Source organism: Oncorhynchus masou, unplaced genomic scaffold (assembly GCF_036934945.1).
Source record: "Oncorhynchus masou masou isolate Uvic2021 unplaced genomic scaffold, UVic_Omas_1.1 unplaced_scaffold_2752, whole genome shotgun sequence".
NCBI lineage: Eukaryota > Metazoa > Chordata > Actinopteri > Salmoniformes > Salmonidae > Oncorhynchus > Oncorhynchus masou.
This window is the reverse complement of record NW_027009183.1, coordinates 40,001-52,019: the sequence shown is the minus strand read 5'-3', so window position 1 is coordinate 52,019 and position 12,019 is coordinate 40,001. Positions and strand designations below refer to the sequence as shown.

Below are 12,019 nucleotides of genomic sequence, written 5' to 3'. Positions count from 1 at the left end.
TGAGGTAGTGCCTATCTAGTTCTGTCCTCAATGTCAGAGGAAAACATAATGCAATGTTTTATGGTCACATGGGTATAGTGAAATGTTTTGTTTTATGGGGTCAGCCATAGTAGTACTGCGCCCATGGAGAAAATTAGGATTAAGTGCCTTGCTCAAGGGCACATGGACCGAGTGGTTGTTAATATTATTATCATTGGCCCTGGGATTTGAACTAGCAACCATTCGGTAACTGGCCCAATATTGAAGACCCTAAAAAAACGGTCAATGGACCAGGTGTCTCTTTTAAACACCATTGCTGCCAGGACCTAAGAATTCCTCCTATAATCTCCTTTTATGACACTGTCCTCGTCACCTTTTGTTGTTATTTACACAACAGGGCCCCGTCTCCTCCATTTAGAAGTCTCCTTCCTGTACCTGGTACCTCCTCCGCGTAGTAGGAGGCTCCCTCCGGTACCTCCTACGCGTAGTAGGATACAATATTATCGTCCTCAGTCTGACCCTCCCCCCATCCATCCACTCACACATGTTCTCTTGTCAAATAATTGATCTTGACAAATCTTACAAGTGTTTCTCTCTTTACCTCTCTCCCCTTCACTAACCCATCTCTCTCTCCTTTTCTCCCCCCAGAAGCTGCTTCAGTACCGTCCGTTCCCCAAGGTGATGAGGTGTATGACCAACACCCCCGTCGTGGTGAGAGAGGGAGCTACAGTCTACGCTACAGGAACACATGCTGAGGTACACACATTCACTAGGCACATTCTGAGGTACACACACACACATTCACAAGGCACATTCTGAGGTACACACACATTCATTAGGCACCAAACAGAAGAGAACTGGGTGAACCCGTTTCTGTTGCAAAAAAGTTTTTCTACAGTGAAATAAAATCTCCATCTCTTTTATCTTAATACCGTTCTCTCTCTCCCCATCTCTCTCTCTCTCTCTCCCCCCCACCTGTGTGGCAGGTGGAGGATGGTAAGTTGTTGGAACAGCTGATGGCCAGTGTTGGGTTCTGTACAGAGGTGGAGGAGGACCTTATCGATGCCGTCACTGGCCTCAGTGGCAGCGGCCCCGCCTACGTGAGTCACTGACCTATCATAGAGGGGTAGAGGGGCCTGGCCATGGCTACGTGAGTCACTGACCTATCACAGAGGGGTAGAGGGGCCTGGCCATGGCTACGTGAGTCACTGACCTATCATAGAGGGGTAGAGGGGCCTGGCCATGCCTACGTGAGTCACTGACCTATCATAGAGGGGTAGAGGGGCCTAGCCATGCCTACGTGAGTCACTGACCTATCATAGAGGGGTAGAGGGGCCTGGCCATTCCTACGTGAGTCACTGACCTATCATAACGGGGTAGAGGGTCCTGGCCATGCCTACGTGAGTCACTGACCTATCATAGCGGGGTAGAGGGGCCTGGCCATTCCTACGTGAGTCACTGACCTATCATAACGGGGTAGAGGGTCCTGGCCATGCCTACGTGAGTCACTGACCTATCATAGAGGGGTAGAGGGGCCTGGCCATGCCTACGTGAGTCACTGACCTATCATAGCGGGGTAGAGGGGCCTGGCCATGCCTACGTGAGTCACTGACCTATCATAGAGGGGTAGAGGGGCCTGGCCATTCCTACGTGAGTCACTGACCTATCATAACGGGGTAGAGGGTCCTGGCCATGCCTACGTGAGTCACTGACCTATCATAGAGGGGTAGAGGGGCCTGGCCATTCCTACGTGAGTCACTGACCTATCATAGTGGGGTGAGGGGGCCTGGCCATGCCTACGTGAGTCACTGACCTATCATAGAGGGGTAGAGGGGCCTGGCCATGCCTACGTGAGTCACTGACCTATCATAGCGGGGTAGAGGGGCCTGGCCATGACTACGTGAGTCACTGACCTATCATAGTGGGGTGAGGGGGCCTGGCCATGTCTACGTGAGTCACTGTTGACCTTCCTCTATACACATTACACACTGCTAAGCACCCACTCACAATGTATTTACCTCAGTGAGTGATTTCTGGCCTAAATAAAGAAGTGGTTGTGTGTGTGACAGGCGTTCACAGCTCTGGATGCCCTAGCCGATGGAGGGGTGAAGATGGGTCTACCCAGGAGACTAGCGGTCAGACTGGGAGCTCAGGCACTACTGGTCAGTAACATCATAGTATCACACTGTCACATATCATTACAGCTCAGGTCTAACTGGTCAGTACTGTACTAAGAGCAACCCATCGTTACACCAGACAGACCAGAGCCCAAACAGCTACCCATCGTTACACCAGACAGACCAGAGCCCAAACAGCTACCCATCGTTACACCAGACAGACCAGAGCCCAAACAGCTACCCATCGTTACACCAGACAGACCAGAGCCCAAACAGCTACCCATCGTTACACCAGACAGACCAGAGCCCAAACAGCTACCCATCGTTACACCAGACAGACCAGAGCCCAAACAGCTACCTATTGTTACACCAGACAATCAGAGTAACAGTAGTAGAATGGAGGACGTTTTTCTGAATTCAACATGACATTTTTTAGCGTTGGAAGTTCACTTTGTTGCCTGTATAGAACACATGTACAACATTGTCACACTGCATTGTTCTTAGCCCCAGGCTAGACTGGTCCTGGGGTAGTTTAATTAACCTGTGTTCACACAAGCATTTGCTAACTCTGGACTAAGCTGCGGAGTCACTTGTATTCCTTAGGCCTGAGCTAACGGACAAACGCAACATGCAACCAACACATCTGACACGCGACCAATGTTATGAGCAATACGACATTATTAACACATTATTTCACATTGCTTCTAGACTAGCATTTGATTTCCAACGGTACTAGTTTGTTTAAACCTTGCTGTCTGCCTGACCTTAAATCATTTTTCACTTATGAAATTTGATCTCACCCCTGTAAAGACGATGCTGTGCGCGAACGAGACGGCAACTTTTCTGATCCCGGCGAAATCATGCGACAATAATAATATTATCATGGATATATCCAATTACAGTAAATGTCAATATTAAATAAACGAAAATGGAGAGTTTGCTGCCCTTCCAGCTGTAGAGTTTTTAGCTTTAGTTGGCTGAGTAAGAAGACGTCAGCCAGCCTGCTACATAGCAACCATTTCTGTTAGGCATAGCAACCAATGTTTTTACCCGGATGAAAGTGTTTTGTCCTCAGACGGAATAGTTCTCAAAGTAACGTGCAGAACGCATCACAAGCATATGTACATTAAGGGATTGTGATTGGACAGTGACCATTCTAGACGATGTTCTTGACCCGGATTCACACTCACTGGCAATTTATGCACGGTGTTTCTGGGGCTAGTGTGCACTGTGTTTCTGGGGCTAGTGTGCACTGTGTTTCTGGGGCTAGTGTGCACTGTGTTTCTGGGGCGAGTGTGCGCGGTGTTTCTGGGGCGAGTGTGCGCGGTGTTTCTGGGGCGAGTGTGCGCGGTGTTTCTGGGGCGAGTGTGCGCGGTGTTTCTGGGGCGAGTGTGCGCGGTGTTTCTGGGGCTAGTGTGCGCGGTGTTTCTGGGGCTAGTGTGTGCTGTGTGAGCTAACGCTACTCTGGAGCAGGGCAGCTAGCTTGTGCTAAGGTGGATACTATCCCACTTTACAATGTGTGAACACTCGCTTAGTCCCGGGCTAACCCCAGACTGTAAATAATGATGACCTTTGAACTGTTTTTGCTTACTACCCCACCCCACCACCCCAGCTCCCATTTTAATTCTAAAATCTAATCTCCCTCCCTCTGTCTGTCTCTCCTCCTTCACCCACAGGGAGCAGCTAAGATGTTGTTGGACTCTGAGCTGCACCCTGGCCAGCTGAAGGACAACGTGTGTTCCCCTGGGGGAGCCACCATCCACGCCCTGCACGTGATGGAGAGTGGCGGATTCCGCAGTCTGCTCATCAACGCCGTGGAGGCTTCTTGTATCAGGACACGGTGAGGGACACACACACACACCTGAAACCAGACACACACAGACATGCTGACTTACCTCTTCCCCTCCTCCTCAGGGAGCTGCAGTTCCTAGCGGACCAGGAGCGCATCTCCCCGGCAGCCATTAAGAAGACCACCCTGGACAAGGTCATGCAGCAGCCAGGGGTCAGGGGTCAACGGCAAGCCAGGACTCAGCCTCAGGAGAAACCCCCCAGGACCTGTCAAGAAGAACAACTGAGATGGAGACACACACACAACACCTATAACGCCAGGACTCAGCCTCAGGAGAAACCCCCCCAGGACCTGTCAAGAAGAACAGCGATGGAGACACACACACAACACCTATAACGCCAGGACTCAGCCTCAGCAGAAACCCCCCCAGGACCTGTCAAGAAGAACAGCGATGGATGGACACACATACACTCTCTCTCTCACAACATTTGTAAATGCAGCTTGCACAGGCCCATAGCCTTGTCTGACAGGGAGTCCGTGTACACACACGTGAACAGAAATGCATGTACAACATGCCGCCTGTCTACCTTGTCTTCAGTCTGTCTGAGGATGTGTGTCTCCGTGGTGATAACGAACCAATGGGCCCAAACATCAGTGAATATTTCAGATAGAAATGCAATGCATAGAGCTGACATGATTCCTTATTCTGCATGACAGAGGAATGCATAGAATCTGCTCTTTGCAATTCATTTCTTTCTGAGCGTTTTCTTTTTAATGTTGCCCCCTGCAGCCAAAGCAGACAACAGATGGCTTCGGTGATGGCTTTTTTTGCCTGATGACTCGAACTGAATTCTTCCCACTGCTCTGTTCACTGCTCTGTTCACTGCACACGTCGAAGTTGTTTGTGGTGATGTCATAATGAGGGATGTTGTACAAAAGTGATCAGCGATTGGATCACCTCGAACCAATCAGAGCATCAAAGCCAATGACACATTTTTTTTTAAACGCCTCTTTACTCACATGTGCTTTGGCTCTGGCCCAACCCATTGGTTTCTGGGACCAATCGGAAACCTTTTGTTTTTGTGTTCAGGAAAACCGTCAGGGGCGGGATACTCTGATCCAGACTCATTGCGGAGAATTAATGCTAGTGGCCTAGTGTTTTCACGGGAGCAAGGAGTTTGGGTACCTAGGCAAGCCATTTCTAAGGGAGTGTCCCAAATTGCACCCTATTCTCCCCCTCCCCAATAGGGGTCAAAGGTAGTGCACTATAAAGGAAATAGGCTGCCATTTGGGATTTACACCAAGTGTACTATACAGACAGTTACAATGTATTTTATATGAAGCCAGATCACACCATGAAAACCCTTTTATTTTGCTTGTTGTGATTTTCTTGTCATTATTCTTGGCCTACAGTGTTATTTTATGGACTGACGGAACAACAATTGTTTTGAGTTTTGTTTTTTAAATATTCTATTGTCCGTATGTTGCGGTCACCATCAGGACAAAAAAATGAACACTAGCCACCAGACAAGTGAACACTAGCCACCAGACAAGTGAACACTAGCCACCAGACAAGTGAACACTAGCCACCAGACAAGTGAACACTAGCCACCAGACAAGTGAACACTAGCCACCAGACAAGTGAACACTAGCCACCAGACAAGTGAACACTAGCCACCAGACAAGTGAACACTAGCCACCAGACAAGTGAACACGAGCCACCAGACAAGTGAACACGAGCCACCAGACAAGTGAACACGAGCCACCAGACAAGTGAACACGAGCCACTAGTAATCTGCATAGATTACCTGAACTAACCCAGACCTGGAGAGGTGTTCAACATCAGTAACCACAGCAACGTGATGTAACATTCTGATCATCTGCAGACATGTTCTGTCTATCTGTTAAGTGAGGAAGACTCATCCTTCAGTGAAGAAGATGCTACCATGTTATTATCTGTCTCTCTAAAAGGGAACGTGGTATTTAACCTTCCAGTGCTGGTATATTTACTTTATATCTGTCGTCATTCACTTTAACATGGAACTATTCATTTGTATGTTTTGACACTGATTAGGAAAATGTGTATGGTCAATTACCAAAGGCTCTGTCCTATATTGTATATTGAGTTAGCATATGGTAGTGAAAGGAGGCAAGTCGAGGAAGCTACCTACCATAGAGTATTGGGATGCAGCCCAGCTCCAGCTGTTCAGTTGTTTCAACTCCGCATCTGGAGACACAGGGGAAGTCACAGTATGTGGACGTGTGTGTGTGTGTGTGTGTCCCTGTTTCCTTGACAAGTACAGTTCTACAGATGTCGTCGCCCGTCATCGTCACGTACTAAACGGGGGACAGACGGGGTAAAGTTTCAACCCCAGTGCCCCCACGGATACAAATAGACATTTGTGAAAAGTGGCTGTATACCAAATGGCACCCTATTCCCTACACATGTATGCATGCTCTAAGGGTCCTGGTCCAGTGTTGTCTACTATACAGGGAATGTGGTGGCATTTGGGAGTCGGGATGCAGACAGTTTTTCCCTCGCTGCCATAGATACGGATTCTGATTGGTTGGCGAGGGAGGAAACGAGTCGCCGGTTTTAGAACCCTGTCGGCAATCTGAAGGAGGTGGGTGACATCTCAGGTCCAGGAGAGGTTCAGGTCAGGGTGGATGTGGCATTCCATTCCCTATATAGTGCAACACTTCTGACTAGGACCCATAGGGCTGTGGTCAAAATTAGTGCCCTAGGAAATGTGGGTGCCAATGAGCATGCACAGACTGGCTCTTGGGGTTACCCAACGTCAACATCTACTTTTTGGTGGCACATTGATATTTAAAGTGTTATGGGGGTGACCCCCAGCCCTCCTGCAATTCAAATCATGGTTAATTTCCTGCCTTTTTTTTCTCTCCCTTTATACTCTAAACTTTAAAGTCAAACTAAAAGAAAGTCATCCAAGTTCATTTACTTCTACAATAACTTTTATATTGCCTTCAACAATATGACAGGACACAGGCCAATTGTTTGTCTGCCTCTGAAATGTGACTGCAGAAGACCATGTTGTGTGAGAGTTGTCCTCCGCGGCGTATATCCATTGTAAAGTCTGCAGCTTGAATAGACGACGTACTTTACGAGGCACCAGGTGTAGAAGGTAATGACAACAAGCAGGGAAACCGCGGAGACAAGTGGCAGTGGAGATAAATGTTCCCCAATCACAGCGGAACAATACGAACCGCCGCAGCCCACGGGATTACCCAGATTACGGTTAGAAGTGGCCTTTGATTAAAGTGTGTGTGTGTGTAAAATAAATAAAGGCCTTGATTAAAACTGTCTCCCGCGTCCCACTCCACGCTCCCGGCCCCAGAGGCTCTGTCTGCATCCCTAATTCCACCCTACTCCCTATATAGTTGACTGATTTGGACCAGAGCCCTGGTCAGCGGTAATACACTATGCAGTGAATAGGGTGGTATCTGGGACGCAGCCTCTGTGTGTGGTGGGTTTTCAGGAGGAAGGGTTCGTACTGGAGACGCTGAAGTGGTTCACTAATCCCTCTTTTATTCTGAAAGGTTATTCTCCGCTGTGGCTGAGATAAATCCTGCTCCTCAAGAGGCTTCCATTTGACTCTCGATGACACACACACCTACACACAGTGTCGTCGGGAGAGGAGAGTTCAATAGCGTTTAATCCTCCCCAGTGTGTGTGTGTCATTCCAAAGGCCTTTGAACAGGAGGAATGCACCCGTCTTTTTCACTTGTCCGAGGCCAGGACTCTCCGACCCTGTTCCTGGAGAGATACCCTCCTGGAGGTTCACTCCAACCCTGTTCCTGGAGAGAGACCCTCCTGGAGGTTCACTCCGACCCTGTTCCTGGAGAGATACCCTCCTGGAGGTTCACTCCGACCCTGTTCCTGGAGAGATACCCTCCTGGAGGTTCACTCCGACCCTGTTCCTGGAGAGATACCCTCCTGGAGGTTCACTCCGACCCTGTTCCTGGAGAGATACCCTCCTGGAGGTTCACTCCGACCCTGTTCCTGGAGAGAGACCCTCCTGGAGGTTCACTCCGACCCTGTTCCTGGAGAGAGACCCTCCTGGAGGTTCACTCCGACCCTGTTCCTGGAGAGAGACCCTCCTGGAGGTTCACTCCGACCCTGTTCCTGGAGAGAGACCCTCCTGGAGGTTCACTCCGACCCTGTTCCTGGAGAGAGACCCTCCTGGAGGTTCACTCCGACCCTGTTCCTGGAGAGAGACCCTCCTGGAGGTTCACTCCGACCCCTGTTCCTGGAGAGATACCTTCCTGGAGGTTCACTCCGACCCCTGTTCCTGGAGAGAGACCCTCCTGGAGGTTCACTCCGACCCCTGTTCCTGGAGAGAGACCCTCCTGGAGGTTCACTCCGACCCTGTTCCTGGAGAGATACCCTCCTGGAGGTTCACTCCGACCCCTGTTCCTGGAGAGAGACCTTCCTGGAGGTTCACTCCGACCCCTGTTCCTGGAGAGAGACCTTCCTGGAGGTTCACTCCGACCCTGTTCCTGGAGAGATACCCTCCTGGAGGTTCACCCCGACCCTGTTCCTGGAGAGAGACACTCCTGGAGGTTTTCACTCCGACACTGTTCCTGTAGAGAGACCCTCCTGGAGGTCTTCACTCCGACCCTGTTCCTGGAGAGAGACCCTCCTGGAGGTTTTCACTCCGACCCTGTTCCTGGAGAGAGACCCTCCTGGAGGTTTTCACTCCGACCCCAGTTGTAACTAACCTGATGCAGCTGATCAACCTGCTAATTATTAGAATCAGGTGCGCTAGATTACGGTTGGAGCAAAAACATACAGGAGGGTAGCCGTCCAGGAACAGGGTTGGATTGGATTTACAGGATGATACCTCATTCAGACCTATAGCCAGACCTCATTCAGACCTATAGCCATACCTCATTCAGACCTATAGCCATACCTCATTCAGACCTATAACCATACCTCATTCAGACCTATAGCCATACCTCATTCAGACCTATAGCCAGACCTCATTCAGACCTATAGCCAGACCTCATTCAGACCTATAGCCAGATCTCATTCAGACCTATAGCCATACCTCATTCAAACATATAGCCATACCTCATTCAAATATATAGCCATACCTCATTCAGACCTATAGCCATACCTCATTCAGACCTATAGCCATACCTCATTCAGACCTCATTCAGACCTATAGCCATACCTCATTCAGACCTATAGCCATACCTCATTCAGACCTATAGCCATACCTCATTCAGACCTATAGCCATACCTCATTCAGACCTATAGCCAGACCTCATTCAGACCTATAGCCATACCTCATTCAGACCTATAGCCATACCTCATTCAGACCTATAGCCAGACCTCATTCAGACCTATAGCCATACCTCATTCAGACCTATAGCCATACCTCATTCAGACCTCATTCAGACCTATAGCCAGACCTCATTCAGACCTATAGCCATACCTCATTCAGACCTATAGCCATACCTCATTCAAACCTCATTCAGACCTATAGCCAGACCTCATTCAGACCTATAGCCATACCTCATTCAGACCTATAGCCAGACCTCATTCAGACCTATAGCCATACCTCATTCAGACCTCATTCAGACCTATAGCCAGACCTCATTCAGACCTATAGCCATACCTCATTCAAATATATAGCCAGACCTATAACCAGACCTCATTCAGACCTATAGCCAGATCTCATTCAGACCTATAGCCAGATCTCATTGACCTATAGCCATACCTCATTCAGACCTATAGCCATACCTCTTTCAGACCTATAGCCAGACCTCATTCAGACCTATAGCCAGATCTCATTCAGACCTCATTCAGACCTATAGCCAGACCTCATTCAGACCTATAGCCATACCTCATTCAGACCTATAGCCAGATCTCATTCAGACCTCATTCAGACCTATAGCCAGACCTCATTCATACCTCATTCAGACCTATAGCCATACCTCTTTCAGACCTATAGCCAGACCTCATTCAGACCTATAGCCAGATCTCATTCAGACCTCATTCAGACCTATAGCCAGACCTCATTCATACCTCATTCAGACCTATAGCCATACCTCTTTCAGACCTATAGCCAGACCTCATTCAGACCTATAGCCAGATCTCATTCAGATCTCATTCAGACCTATAGCCAGACCTCATTCAGACCTATAGCCATACCTCATTCAAACATATAGCCAGACCTCATTCAGAGCTATAACCAGACCTCATTCAAACATATAGCCATACCTCATTCAAACATATAGCCATACCTCATTCAGACCTATAGCCAGATCTCATTCAGACCTATAGCCAGATCTCATAAAATTGTTTATCCATCAAGACAGACCAGACAGGCTCACCTCTGACGTGTGTGTGTGTGAGAGAGAGAGAGAGAGAGAGAGAGAACATTGATCTCAGAGATGATATTGTATCTCTAGATGCAGCTGATGGAACAGGAGAGTGAAAGAGAGCGGGAGAACAGGAGGATGTGAGTCAGCACTCTGGGCTTCTCTTTGTGGTTCAGACATTGTCTGTGTTCCAAATGGAATCCTATTCCCTATATAGTGCACTACTTTTGACCAGGGACCATAGGGTTGTAGCTAAAAGTAGTGCACTATAAATGGAATAGGGTGCCATTTTGGAGTCTTTCAACTGGACCTAAACGAGACAGAACTATAGTTTATGTACAGATCTAGACAGATCTATAGTTTATGTACAGATCTAGACAGATCTATAGTTTATGTACAGATCTAGACAGATCTATAGTTTATGTACAGATCTAGACAGATCTATAGTTTATGTACAGATCTAGACAGATCTATAGTTTATGTACAGATCTAGACAGATCAATAGTTTATGTACAGATCTAGACAGATCTATAGTTTATGTACAGATCTAGACAGATTTATAGTTTATGTACAGATCTAGACAGATCTATAGTTTATGTACAGATCTAGCTATTATGGGTAGTCATCTAAAGTGGCATCATCTCTCCCTCTCCTCCTCTCCTTCTCTCTCCCTCTCCTCTCTCTCTCTCTCTCTCCCTCTCCTCTCATTCACTCTCCAACTCCTCTCTCTCCCTCTCTATCTCTCTCCTCTCCCCCTCTCCTCTCTCTCCCTCTCCTCTCTCTCCCCCTCTCCTCCTCTCTTCTCCCCCTTTCATCTCTCTCTCCCCTCTCCTCTCTCCCTCTCCTCTCCCCCTCTCCTCTCTCTCTCTCTCCTCTCCCTCCTCTCCTACTCTCCTCCTCCCCCTCTCCTTCTCTCTCCCTCTCCTTCCCTCTCCTCTCTCCCTCCTCTCCTACTCTCCTCTCCCCTTCCTTCTCCTCTCTCCCTCTCACCTCTCTCCCTACTCTCCTCCTCCCCCTCTTGTCTCCTCTTTTCTCGACAAGTTTTGTTCTGTACACTGCAGATGAAAGACGACAAGGAGAGAAAGATACAGTAGTTTAGACCAGGGGTGTCAAGCTCATTCCATGGAGGGCCTAGTGTGCAGTGGGTTTTCAGGGGGAAGGATTCTCACACCTCTGTGAGAATGCTGTTCATTGACTACAGCTTAGCGTTCAACACCATAGTGCCCCCAAAGCTCAAGGACCCTGAGAGAAACACCTCCCTCTGGAACTGCAGGGCCTAATGTCTGCAGGTTTTGTTTTGTCCTTTCAGTTAAGACCTGGACAACCAGAGGGGAGTTCTTTACTAATTACTGACCTTAATTCATCAAACAAGTACAAGGGAGGTGTGAAAATTGCAGGCCCTCTGTGGAACCTGTAGAACGGCATCTACCTGTAGCCGACTGTGAAGTTTGTTCTCTGTACATAGAGGGTGTATCTCAATAATCTAAAGTACAGAAGGACCATGTCTACAGTCCTTTTACAAGTTGGATAGATCGTTAATAAATGGACAAAAATTGTTCAGTTTTGGTGAGTCCACGATCTTTGTCACTGATTCAGTGTGTGAGAGAGTCATTGTGTGTGTGTGTGTGTGTGTGTGTGTGTGTGTGTGTGTGTGTGTGTGTGTGTGTGTCAGCTTACTCGAGCCTAGCACTCCTTATATTATTTTAAAAACACCGAAATATGACGTTATTCAGTAGTGGTGCGAGAGTATGTTGCCGCTCAACCGAAGCTCGTGTTTTGCTGA

General features: G+C 48.3%; 1 pseudogene; it reads left to right on the top strand.

The window, feature by feature from the left end:
• The first annotated feature begins 627 nt into the window (after positions 1 to 627).
• Positions 628 to 4,965, top strand: LOC135533867 (pyrroline-5-carboxylate reductase 1, mitochondrial-like; annotated as a pseudogene).
• The last annotated feature ends 7,054 nt before the right edge of the window (positions 4,966 to 12,019 follow it).